The 11,400-nt window shown below is 45.0% G+C and overlaps 1 protein-coding gene across 1 annotated transcript in view; it reads left to right on the forward strand.

Moving 5' to 3' along the window:
• LOC122561379 (interferon-induced protein with tetratricopeptide repeats 5-like) overlaps nt 1–11,400 on the forward strand; it is a 24,848-nt gene that overhangs the window by 9,636 nt on the left and 3,812 nt on the right. The window lies entirely within an intron of this gene.

The following is an 11,400-nucleotide window of genomic DNA, read 5'->3' on the forward strand; positions in this document are numbered from 1 at the left end:
CTCCACCCCGGAGCCTCCCTGCCTCTATTCCTGATGAAGGGCTTTTGCCCAAAACGTCGATTTTCCTGCTCCTCGGATGCTGCCTGACCTGTTGTGCTTTTCCAGCACCACTCTGATCTAGACTCTGATCTCCAGCATCTGCAATCCTTATTTTTGCCTAGTAGGTGAAAGAAGCCTGTTGCCAGCCAAGAAAAATCCTTATCTCATGCTCACAGCTGGATGTGCCGTTCATGTGCCAGCAGCGACTGCTTTGTAAATAAGTCCGCATCTTGTTCAATGCATTCAGTGCCAAATGTTTCCACTATCTAGCAGTTTTGTAAAGCTTACAGTTCCTGTGGAGATCCTGCCTTCTCAATCTCACCCCTCTCCTGAGGCGTAGTGACGCTCAGGTGAAACCAGTTGTCTCTCCCTAATCAGAGAGCTTTCTTTATTCCAAAAGTTTACTTTATTCATAAAAATGTCAATATTTACATAGTTGCTGAAGCAGTTCAGTTCTGTATGGTAGCATGTGAAGAAGCAAACATTCGAGTTTAACTTCATCCAGCAAGCAAACCCAAGGCATAAATAAAAAGACCCCCATTTAACTTTGGCAGAAAGACTTCAGACAGTGGTCTTTTCTCCACTGCACCTTGGCAGCAGCTATCCCAAGCTTCAGTCATCCCTCTGCATGTAGTCCTGGACCTTGGAAGGTGCCAGACTGTAACACTCAGTCAGGGTCAACTCCTTGTTCTGGAAGACCAGCAAGTTTCAGGCAGACCAAAGGGCGCAGTTCACTGAGTTGACGGTGCTCTGAGCACCATTGATGTTTGTCTTGCTGTATGTCCCAGAGAACAGAGTCCCACATCATGGAGCTGCTCAGTACAAACCTCGACATTGCATCTCTTTGCAGATGTCCTTTGCAAAGGCACATTCCAGCAGGAGAAAGGGCAGCGTGCAGTGGTGCGGAGAGTCTGGGAGGAAAAGAAGAATCTCCCTTCTCATCAACAGCCAAGCAATGTCTTGGTGCTTGTTGGAAAACAGCCCACTGGTCTTACAGGACTATCGTGACTTTACTTACTTATATAATATTTACCATTTTTAGGTCATGAAGTGCCAGGCCCTTATTTATTTTCACATTATATAGAGTCAGTGTTCTCTTGAGATTTGGAAGTGATCTGTCTGAAGAATATTTCTGTGTCTTCTCTATGTGAACACAATAATGAAGGTACTACCTGCCTAGTTTGTGGAAATGCAACAAAACCTCTTTAGCTGTCTTCACCAAATCTGTTGAATTCCTTAGTCAATTAGTTTCATAAAATAATTATTAATTCTCACCAGGGTTTACAACTGGTCTGCATTCCCTGCTATGTTGCCCAATCTGACACTATTTGGATAACTGCCATTAGAAGCATGTCGCAATCAAGTGAGAGAAAGCTGCCTGGGCAGCAGAATGCCAGCTAGTGTTTACACACACACTCCACTGAGTTTGTTACACTTCTATCAGACACCTTTCTTTGGAAACATTTCAAACTCTGGGATTGGTGCTGCTGAGGATTTTATTACCAGTATCCATTCCAAACGTTGACAATCAACCATTGTGGGATTTCCTCATTTTAGTCACAAGGTCAGTCGCGTCTAGCACCCATTTAGAATGGAAGTCTAATTTAGGATGGAGGTTATGAAGGATTTTAGGGAACATTGAGGGCAGGGTCATTAAGTCGGGGTGTGTTTTAGGCTGGAGCCCTGCTTTAAGTTTCAGAGTGTCTATATGGGGTGTACATTTGGAATGGGACATTTGGGTGAGGGAAAACTTTGGAGTGCTTCGGGGAGTTTAGGGATGGCAAGATTTTGAGATGGAATTAAAATTTGGGACAGGGTTTAGGGGCCGCATTACATTAATGTTTGTGGTGGGGAGTGTTAGCAATAGCAGACAGCCTTTAAGTTGGACTAGGATAAATTTCAGTTTGAGGAAAAGCGTTAGCGTGAGGGGTGTTTCCAGTTAGGATTGTGGCAGGTTGAAACAATTTTGTGGGCCTTAGGAGTTTTTTAGATTTTAGATTACTACAGTGTGGAAACAGGCCCTTCGGTCCAACAAATCCACACCGACGCGCAACACACCCAGACGCATTCCCCTATATTTACCCCTTCACCTAACACTACGGGCAATTTAGCATGGCCAATTCACCTAACCTGCACATTTTTTTTTGGATTGTGGGAGGAAACCGGAGCACCCGGAGGAAACCCACACAGATACGGGGAGAATGTGCAAACTCCACACAGAGAGTCACCTGAGGTGGGAATTGAACCCTGGTCTCTGGCACTGTGAGGCAGCAGTGCTAACCACTGTGCCACCCGAAGTTGGTCAGGATCTTTAGACAGATTGGCATTAAAGGTGCAGGTATTGAGGAAGAGGATTTATGAAGGTTTGGAGCTTCAGAAAGGGTATTTAGGATGGAGTGTGTGTTGAGGTAGTGTCTGGTTTTTAGCATATGGGTTCTGCTGTCAGACAGTGAAAACCTGGGTAAATCAGCATACATTTTGTGGTAGAGTTCAGATTTAGGATTTATGTTTCAGGTGGTATGAATAAGGTAAATTGGCTATTCTGTGCTATTGTCCAGGTGGTTGGCATAGTTCCCCTTTGGGATTAAGAATCCTGTCAGGATGGCATTTTCAAGGGTATTCTCAATTTTAGTTTGCCTGAATAAAAACTGTCCTGTCTTATTCTTGATTTCAATTTGTTGGCAACTCTGTTGTTAATTTTCCAAATCTCCATCCCCTCTTCCTTTCCTTTGTGTTGATGCCCAGTTCAGATTCATTTTCAGCTTAATGCGCAGGCTGTCCTTTGATTGCTTTGTCCTGGTTTCCTGCTCTTCTATCCAGTCACTAAAGTGTTTCCTGTTGACAGCAGATGGCACAGACTACATTGTGTTATTCACGTATTAAGCTTGCCATTTTCTCTGTGTTCATTTTGAAGCGTTTGCATGTTCCACTGCTTGTCACAATAATTTAGGGTGGATTGTGCTGTCGCTCTGCTCATGACTCATATGTTTGCCTGCTTTAAAGCCTGCTGTCCTGTTACATTCGCTCAGTGAATTGCCTTCTGCAGCACAATGGCTCAGTGGTTAGCACTGCCGCCTCACAGCGCCAGGGACCCAGGTTCGATTCCAGCCTTGGATGACTGTCTGTGTGAAGTTTGCACATTCACCCCACAACCTGCATCTGTGTGGTTTCCTCCGGGTACTCCAATTTGCTCCCACAGTCCAACGATGTGCAGGTTAGGTGGATTGGTCATGCTAAATTTGGCTGTAGTGTCTAGAGATGTCTAAGCTGAGTGTAGTAGCCTGTATTCCTGATAAAGGGCTTTTGCCCGAAATGTCAATTTTACTGCTCCTCGGATGCTGCCTGAACTGCTGTGCTGTTCCAGCACCACTCAAATCTAGACTGTAGAAGCCAAGGGAAATCCAGAGTTCTGGGGATAGGATGGGGTGTTGGTTCTGGTTCGAAGGCTTGGTATGGTCATGAGAGGCCAAATGACTTTTTTCTGTACTGTAGGGATTCTGAAACCTTTTAAATGCATCTCTAACTTTTTTTTGAGGTGGTGGGTCATTTAAACAGCATGTTTGAATTAACAGTGGCCTTCATGTTGACTTTGCAATGGAAAGTTGGCTCTCTTGAAATTTGACTCAATGGGCTGGAGTTCATGTTCTCTCGCTATGGGTGATTTTTGTTGGGGGCAGGGTGGTAAGCATGTAAAGTAGGAAGGGGGGGCAACACCACCACCTTCTTGCAGACCCCGAGTAGTACCCCCATGACACTATAAGTGGCTGGGCAGCAAATTGTGCAGAATGCCTGCTATTTGTAAGTAAATAAGCAAGGATTAGTCCACCTTGTCCCCAAGCTTACTGACTCCAATAAGGCACTGCCCACACCACAATAATGGTTGGCATGAGAAGGCAGGCAGTCTGTTACTTATCACAGACTGTTTAAGCAGTAGGGAGGGAAAGGAGTCACACCATTCAGGGTGGTGCTCTGTGTGCATCCTCGAACATGTCACCACCCTCTTAGTTCCAACTGCTTGCTCTCAAAAGTGTGTCACCTTTTCCACCTCAGCGGGCTATCCAATCCCTCATTACTCTCACTGCCCAGGATTTCTCTGATTCTGGTGCTCATGTTCTCTCCTGCCTGAGGCTTGCCTGCAGAATTCCAGTCGTGCCCAGTGCTGACCTCAGGCCCTGCTGGCGCTGCCAGAGCTGCCTGTCAATGGGACTTGCCAGCAGCCATTGAGAGGATAGGACCTCTTCCTGCCGAGGGGCTGAAGCCCCAGGCTCTCTGTTTAGCTCGGCCACAGCATGTTCTGGCTACAAAATGGCTTCTTTGGTCCGCATTAGATGCCCAGCAACAGAGCACTCAACGTCCCTGAACCACCTCCTCCCCTGCACCCCCACCGCCCGAAGCACTCAGCCCAATGTTTTTGAGAAAGCCTCCTGTGAATCCTCTCTGGCTTCCTGCAGCTTGGAGTGTCATTGCTGCCTGGTTGAAAACCTCCAACTTTGTACATATAAAGTGTGGACTCATTGGCTGCAACTTCAGCAGCCTGACGCAAGTGTGTTTAGTGCGGTGGTGTTTTGTGTGCCCGACCTCTCCGCCCCCACCCCAGTCTGACCTATCACCCTCACCTTGACCTCTTTCCACCTATCACATTTCCGACGCCCCTCCCCCAAGTCCCTCCTCCCTACCTTTTATCTTAGCCTGCTGGACAAACCTTCCTCATTCCTGAAGAAGGGCTTATGCCCGAAACGTCGATTCTCCTGTTCCCTGGATGCTGCCTGACCTGCTGCGCTTTTCCAGCAACACATTTTCAGCTCTGATCTCCAGCATCTGCAGACCTCACTTTCTCCTCAAAGATATAGAATGTGGCAAAACAGATGTTGGCATCTTGAAAAATGTCTATATTGCAGAGTCATGTTACAGAAGAGGTGGTGCTGGATGTCTTAAAGTGCAAAAGATGGATAAATCCCCAGAACTTGGTCAAATGCACCCTAGAACTCTGTAGGAAGCTAGGGAAGTGTTAGTTGGGCCTCTTGTTGAAATATTTGTATCATCAATACTCACAGATGATGTGCTGAAAGACTGGAGGCTGGCTAATGTGCTGCTACTATTTAAGAAAGGTGGTAAGAAAAAGCCATGGAACTATAAGACCAGTGAGCCTGGCATCGGTGGTGGCTAAGTCGTTGGAGGGAATCCTGAGGGACAGGATGTACATGTATTTGGAGAGGCAAGGACTGATTAGGGATAGTCAACATGGCTTTGTGCGGGAAATCATGTCTCACAAACTTGATTGAGTTTTTTGAAGAAGTAACAAAGAAGATTAATGAAGGCAGAGTGGTAGATGTGATCTATATGGACTTCAGTAAGGCGTTCAACAAGGTTCCTCATGGTAGACTGGTTAGCAAGGTCAGATCTCATGGAATACAGGGAGAACAGGTAATTTGGAAACAGAACTGCCTCAAAGGTATAAGACAGAGGGTGGTGGTGGAGGGTTGTTTTTCAGACTGGAGGCCTGTGACCAGTGGAGTGCCACAAGGATCGGTGCTGGGTCCACTACTTTTTGTCATTTATACAAATGATTTGGATGTGAACAAGGGAAGTATAGTTAGTAAGTTTGCAGATGACACCAAAATTGGAGGTGTAATGGACAGCGAAGAAGGTTACTTAAGGATCTTGATCAGATGGGCCAATGGGCTGAGAAGTGGCAGTTGGAGTTTAATTCCGATAAATGTGAGGTGCTGCACTTTGGAAAAGCAAATCTTAGCAGGACTTATACACTTAATGGTAAGGTCCTGGGGAGTGTTGCTGAACAAAAAGACCTTGGAGTACAGGTTCAACGTTCCTTGAAAGTGGAGAAGCAGGTTGATAAGATAGCGAAGAAGGAATTTGGTATGTTTTCCTTTATTGGTCAGAGCATTGAGTACAGGAGTTGGGAGGTCATGTTGCGACTATACAGGGACTTGGGTTAGGCCACTGTTGGAATATTGTGTGAAATTCTGGTCTCCCTCCTTTCAGAAGGATGTTAAGAAATTTGAAAGGGTTCAGAAAAGATTTACGAGGATGTTACCACGGTTACGGGATTTGAGTTAATGGGAGAGGCTAAGTAGAGAGGGGTTGTTTTTCCTGGAGTGTTGGAGGCTGAGAGGAGACCTTACAGAGGTTTATAAAATCATGAGGGTCATGGATAGGATTATTAGACAAGGGCTTTTCCCTGGGTTGGGGGAATGCAGAACTAGAGGGCATAGTTTTAGGTTAGAGGGAAAAAATGTAAAAAGGACCTAAGGAGCAACTTTTTCACACAGACGCTGGTGCTTGTACGAATAAGCTGTCAATGTGAGTGATTAGATTTCCTACAGTAAGGAAACAGGCCATTTGGCTCTACAAGTCCCCACCGATCCTCCGAAGGGCAACCACCCAGGCCCATTCCCCAACCCTATATTTACCCTGACTTATGCACCTAGCACTATGGGCAACTTAGCATAGTCAATTCACTTGCCCTGCAGGTCTTCGGAATGTGGGAGGAAACCGGAGCACCTGGACAGGAAGAGAATGTGCAAGCTCCACACAGACAGTCACCCAAGGCAGGAATTGAACCCAGGTCCCTGGCGTTGTGAGGCAGCAGTGCTAACTATTGAGCCACCATGCCATCCATGCTGTGAGCCTGCAGTGGTGGAGGCTGGTACAATTATAACAATTAAAAGGTATCTGAATGGGTACATGAATAAAAAGGGTTTACAGGGATATGGGCCAATGCTGTCAAATGGGACTAGATTAGGTTAGGATATGACTCTATGACTCTATGATATCCAGTCGGCATGTAAGAGTTGGACAAAAGCATTTGTTTCCGTGGCTTACATCTCTATGACTCTATGACAAATGCATCAGACCTTGGTCAGCACAAGGAATCTTCAGAGGGAGCAAGGCAGAGAATGTGCATGAAAGATACAAGCCTTTTTAACAGCATGAGTGGCCATATTCTGCTAAATGTGCCAAATGATTGGATAATGTTTAAGTTTGTAAGTGGGTCAGGCGAGTGTGGTAAATGGTTAAGGGGAGGGGAGGATACCAATTGGGTAATTGTCAGACTAGGAAAGTGGCAGCTAGGCAGGGTTGAAAGGGAGGCATCATCTATGGAGCGGGGTCAGGTGACAGGGTGGTAAGGCAGCAAGGTCACTAAATGGCGGCTGGGTAGGTGTTCAAGCTGAGTAGATTGACAGTATAAATAAAATAGCAGATGGGTACGACGGTGAGATCCGTTTGGGGGATGTCGGAAGGTCTTAGCCAGAGGACGTCTGGAGCTCTGGAAAACATTTTGTGGTTCAGTTGTGTGATTCTCCAGGAGTTAGTACAGGTTAGGTTGCAAGTCTCCAGATCATTAACTGTAATTCAGAGTAAGGGACTTTGTCAGAGCGTTCCAGATGATGGGTAATTATCTATCTGAAGTTTTAGCTTACCAGGCAATACCCACTAGTCAGTGTGTCAGGCCTTTCCAACAGATTGAATGATTATTATCGAGGTAAGTTTATTTGACAAATCAGAGCCCAGAAGATCTAGCCAATGTTAATGTACCAGCAGCTAGCGTTGCCAAAAGCAATTAAATGTATTCCTGCAGGGTTCATCATGTGACTTTACCCAGCCCTGCTCCCCGGGTGACTCATTCTCACAATGAATGCATCCTGTCAACTGGATGACTCATGACTGTCAGCCAAGCAATCTTTTTATTGATTTTTCAGAATCTTTTATATCCAGTTTCAAGGAAATAACAAAATAAAACCTTTTTTTTTCCAAACATGCTAGTGATTTCTCTCCAGGATTGCACCCAACAGCGTCCTAGAGATTTGCCTTCAATTCCTGGAGTCACCCTGTGAGTGCATTCTGTGCCAAACAGACAGACAGACGCTTTAGTTCTGAGTTTCATTTTCCAGTTTCAGTTTCATTTCACATTCAGTAAGTGACTTCAAGTGAGTCATGAAACGAAAAAATACATTTTGTTGAAAACAACACATGAAACACATCTTCCTTCCCACCTACCCATTCCATCCTCCCCTCCTAAGTATTACCACCAAACCTCCCCCCGCCTCCCCCCCGCATTGACCGATTATTTTCCCACCTGCCTTTACCTCAGCCCCAGCCCCATCCTCATCCTCCTATATATATCTCAGCCCCTTTCCACTCACACAGTCCTGACGAAGGGTTTATGACGGAAACGTTGATTCTCCTGCTCGTTGGATATACCCTGAGCTGCTGTGCTTTTCTTGTGCCACACATCTCAGCATAAAACACATTTCTCAATCAACTCACTGGAGCTGAATACAGCAAAGAAAGAAATTCAACATATTTTACATGATGAGGTCAGTAAAGTTCGCTTGAAATTCTTTAGTATTGGAATTTATGTGTAGACTATGGGGCAAGAAGCTTGTTTCTTCATAAATAAAATGTTCAGACTTAAAGTTTTATATTGACTTGTATTTATATAGGACCTGAAATGTAATTTAATTTCATAGAAAATTAATCAACAAAAATTGACACAAAAGAAAATACTTGGAAAGTGACAAGAAAGCTTAGTAAACAAGAGGTTTTTAAGGACAGGCAGTTTTTAATGAAGGAATTTTGGGGCTGTCGGTGCTGAAGCCAGTGCTGGAGTAAAATGGAGGCCAGGCATAAAGCTAGAGTTTGGTGAATGGAGAACTCTCAGAAAAATCTGGTACTGAAGGACATCACAGAGACAGGGAAAGGTGAGATTGTGAATCTCATAGAGTCATAGAGATCTACAGCACGGAAACAAACCCTTCGGTCTAACTCATCTATACCGACCAGATATCCTAGCCTAATCTAGTCCCATTTGCCCATATCCCTCCAAACCCTTCCTATTCATATACCCATCCAGATGCCTTTTAAATAGATGCCTTTTAAATGTTGTAATTGTACCAGCCTCCACCACTTCCTCTGGCAACTCATTTCATACATCTGAGTGAAAAAGTTGCCCCTTAGGTCCCTTTTATATCTTTCCTCTCTCACCCTAAATCTATGCCCTCTAGTTCTGGTCTCCCTCACCTCAGGGAAAATACCTTGTCTATTTATCCTATCCATGCCCCTCATAATTTTATAAACCTCAAGAAGGAATTGTACCAGCCTCCACCACTTCCTCTGGCAACTCATTTCATACCTCTGAGTGAAAAAGTTGCCCCTTAGGTCCCTTTTATATCTTTCCTCTCTCACCCTAAACCTATGCCCTCTAGTTCTGGTCTCCCCCACCTCAGGGAAAATACCATGTCTATTTATCCTATCCATGCCCCTCATAATTTTATAAACCTCAAGAAGGTCACCTCTCAACCTCCAACACTCCAGGAAAAGAGCCCCATCCTTTTTGGCCTCTCCCACTAGCTCAAACCCTACAACCCTGGCAACAGGCTTGTAAATTTTTTCTGAACCCTTTCAGGTTTCACAATATCCTTCCGATAGGAAAGAGACCAGAATTGCGTGCAGAATTCCAAAAGTGGCCAAATTAATGTCCTGTATCGCCGCAACATGACGCCCCAACTGCTATACTCAATCACAGAACGACAGTGTGTAAACAGGCCATTTGGCCCAACAACTCCAAACCGACCCTCTGAAGAGAAACTCACCCAGTCCCATTTCCCTACCCTATTACTCTACATTTACCCCTGACTAATGCACCTAACCTACACATCCCTGAATACTATGGTCAATTTAACATAGCCACTTCATCTAAACTGCACATCTATGGGACTGTGGGAGGAAACCAGAGGAAGCCCATACAGGCACAGAGAGAATGTGCAAACTCCACACAGTCAGTTGCTCGAGGCTGGAATCAAACCCAAGTCCCTCATGCTGCGAGGCATCAGGGCTAACCACTGTACCACCCCATGTTCTGATTATTAAAGGAAAGCATACCAAATGCCTTCTTTACTATCTTATCTACCTGCGATTCCACTTTCAAGGAATTGTGAACCGCACTCCAAGGTTTCTTTGTTCAGCAACACTCCCTAGGACCTTACCATTAAGTGTATAAGTCCTGCACTGATTTGTTTTTCCAAAATGCAGCACCTCCCATTTATCGAAATTAAACTCCTCAGTCCTTTGGCCCATCTGATCAAGATCCCATTGTAATCTTCGCTGTCCACTGCACCTCCAATTTTGGTGTCATTTAATATATGTTTACATCTGTTATCTCTTTAAAACTCAACAGGATACTGAGAGGCCTGGATAGAGTGGACGTGGAGAAGATGTTTCCACAAGAAGCAGAGACTGGGATCTGAGGACATGGCCTCAGAGTGAAGGGACTCCCCTTTAGAACTGAGTCAAGATTAGTGTGGTGCTGGAAAAGCACAGCAAGTCAGGCAGCATCCGAGGAGCAACAAAATCGACATTTCAGGCAAAAGCCCTTCATCAAGAATGAGGCTGAGAGCCTCGGGGGGTGGAGAGATAAATGGGAGGGGAGTGGGGCCGGGGAGAAGGTAGCTAAGAGTGCAATAGGTAGATGGAGATGGGGGTGAAGGTGATAGGTCAGAGAGGAGGGTGGAGCGGATAGGTGGGAAGGAAGATTGACAGGTGAGACAGGTCATGAGGACAGTGCTCAGCGGATTGACGGAAGAGAAGGAGATGCATGGAGTAAATCCAACAGGCCTACTGGATACTTGAACCAGTGCTCCTCTTCAGATGTTTGGAGTTGGAGATGGTTCAGATGTGCATTTGGTGAAGATTAAGAAGTCAGCAGATAGCAGATCAGTCAGTAGAAAGGAGACAAGTGTAAGAACTGATAAGGTTATAAATTAAATTATTTCATTTTGCTCAAAGATTTGCTTAGATGATCTTTGATCTTAGATGACCAGAGGTTTCACAGTCACTGCGTCCAAAAAACAGGAGCAATGTTTAAATAAAGAAACTGGTTGGAAGGCAGGGAAAATGTAAGTTACTATCAGATGAATTTTACTGTCTTGCAGTGCCACACAGAAGGATGCGTTGAAAGTGAAGCTCAATCAGCTTCAATGTCACTTCACGTGGACTCCACAGAAAGAAAACATCGACTTGGATGATATGAAACAAAGATTAGAAGATACAATACAGACAAGTGTGAAGTATCAAGCCAGGTGCTACAATCAATTGGCTTTTATAAACTGTCTGCAAGGAAACTGTGAAGAGGCAATTCAGAATTTAAAGGAAGCTGAAAGGATTCTGAGGGAGAGACATGAAGATGAATTTGAGAAAAGGATCTTGGTCACCTATGGAAACTATGTCTGGGTTTATTATCACATGGACCGACTGGAGGAGGCACAGTCCTACCTCGACAAGCTGGAGACTGTCTGTAAACTATTTCCTGAAGCCTCTCGGTTTACAGCAATGATACCTGAG

The sequence above is a fragment of the Chiloscyllium plagiosum genome, chromosome 22 (assembly GCF_004010195.1).
Source record: "Chiloscyllium plagiosum isolate BGI_BamShark_2017 chromosome 22, ASM401019v2, whole genome shotgun sequence".
NCBI classification, from domain to species: domain Eukaryota; kingdom Metazoa; phylum Chordata; class Chondrichthyes; order Orectolobiformes; family Hemiscylliidae; genus Chiloscyllium; species Chiloscyllium plagiosum.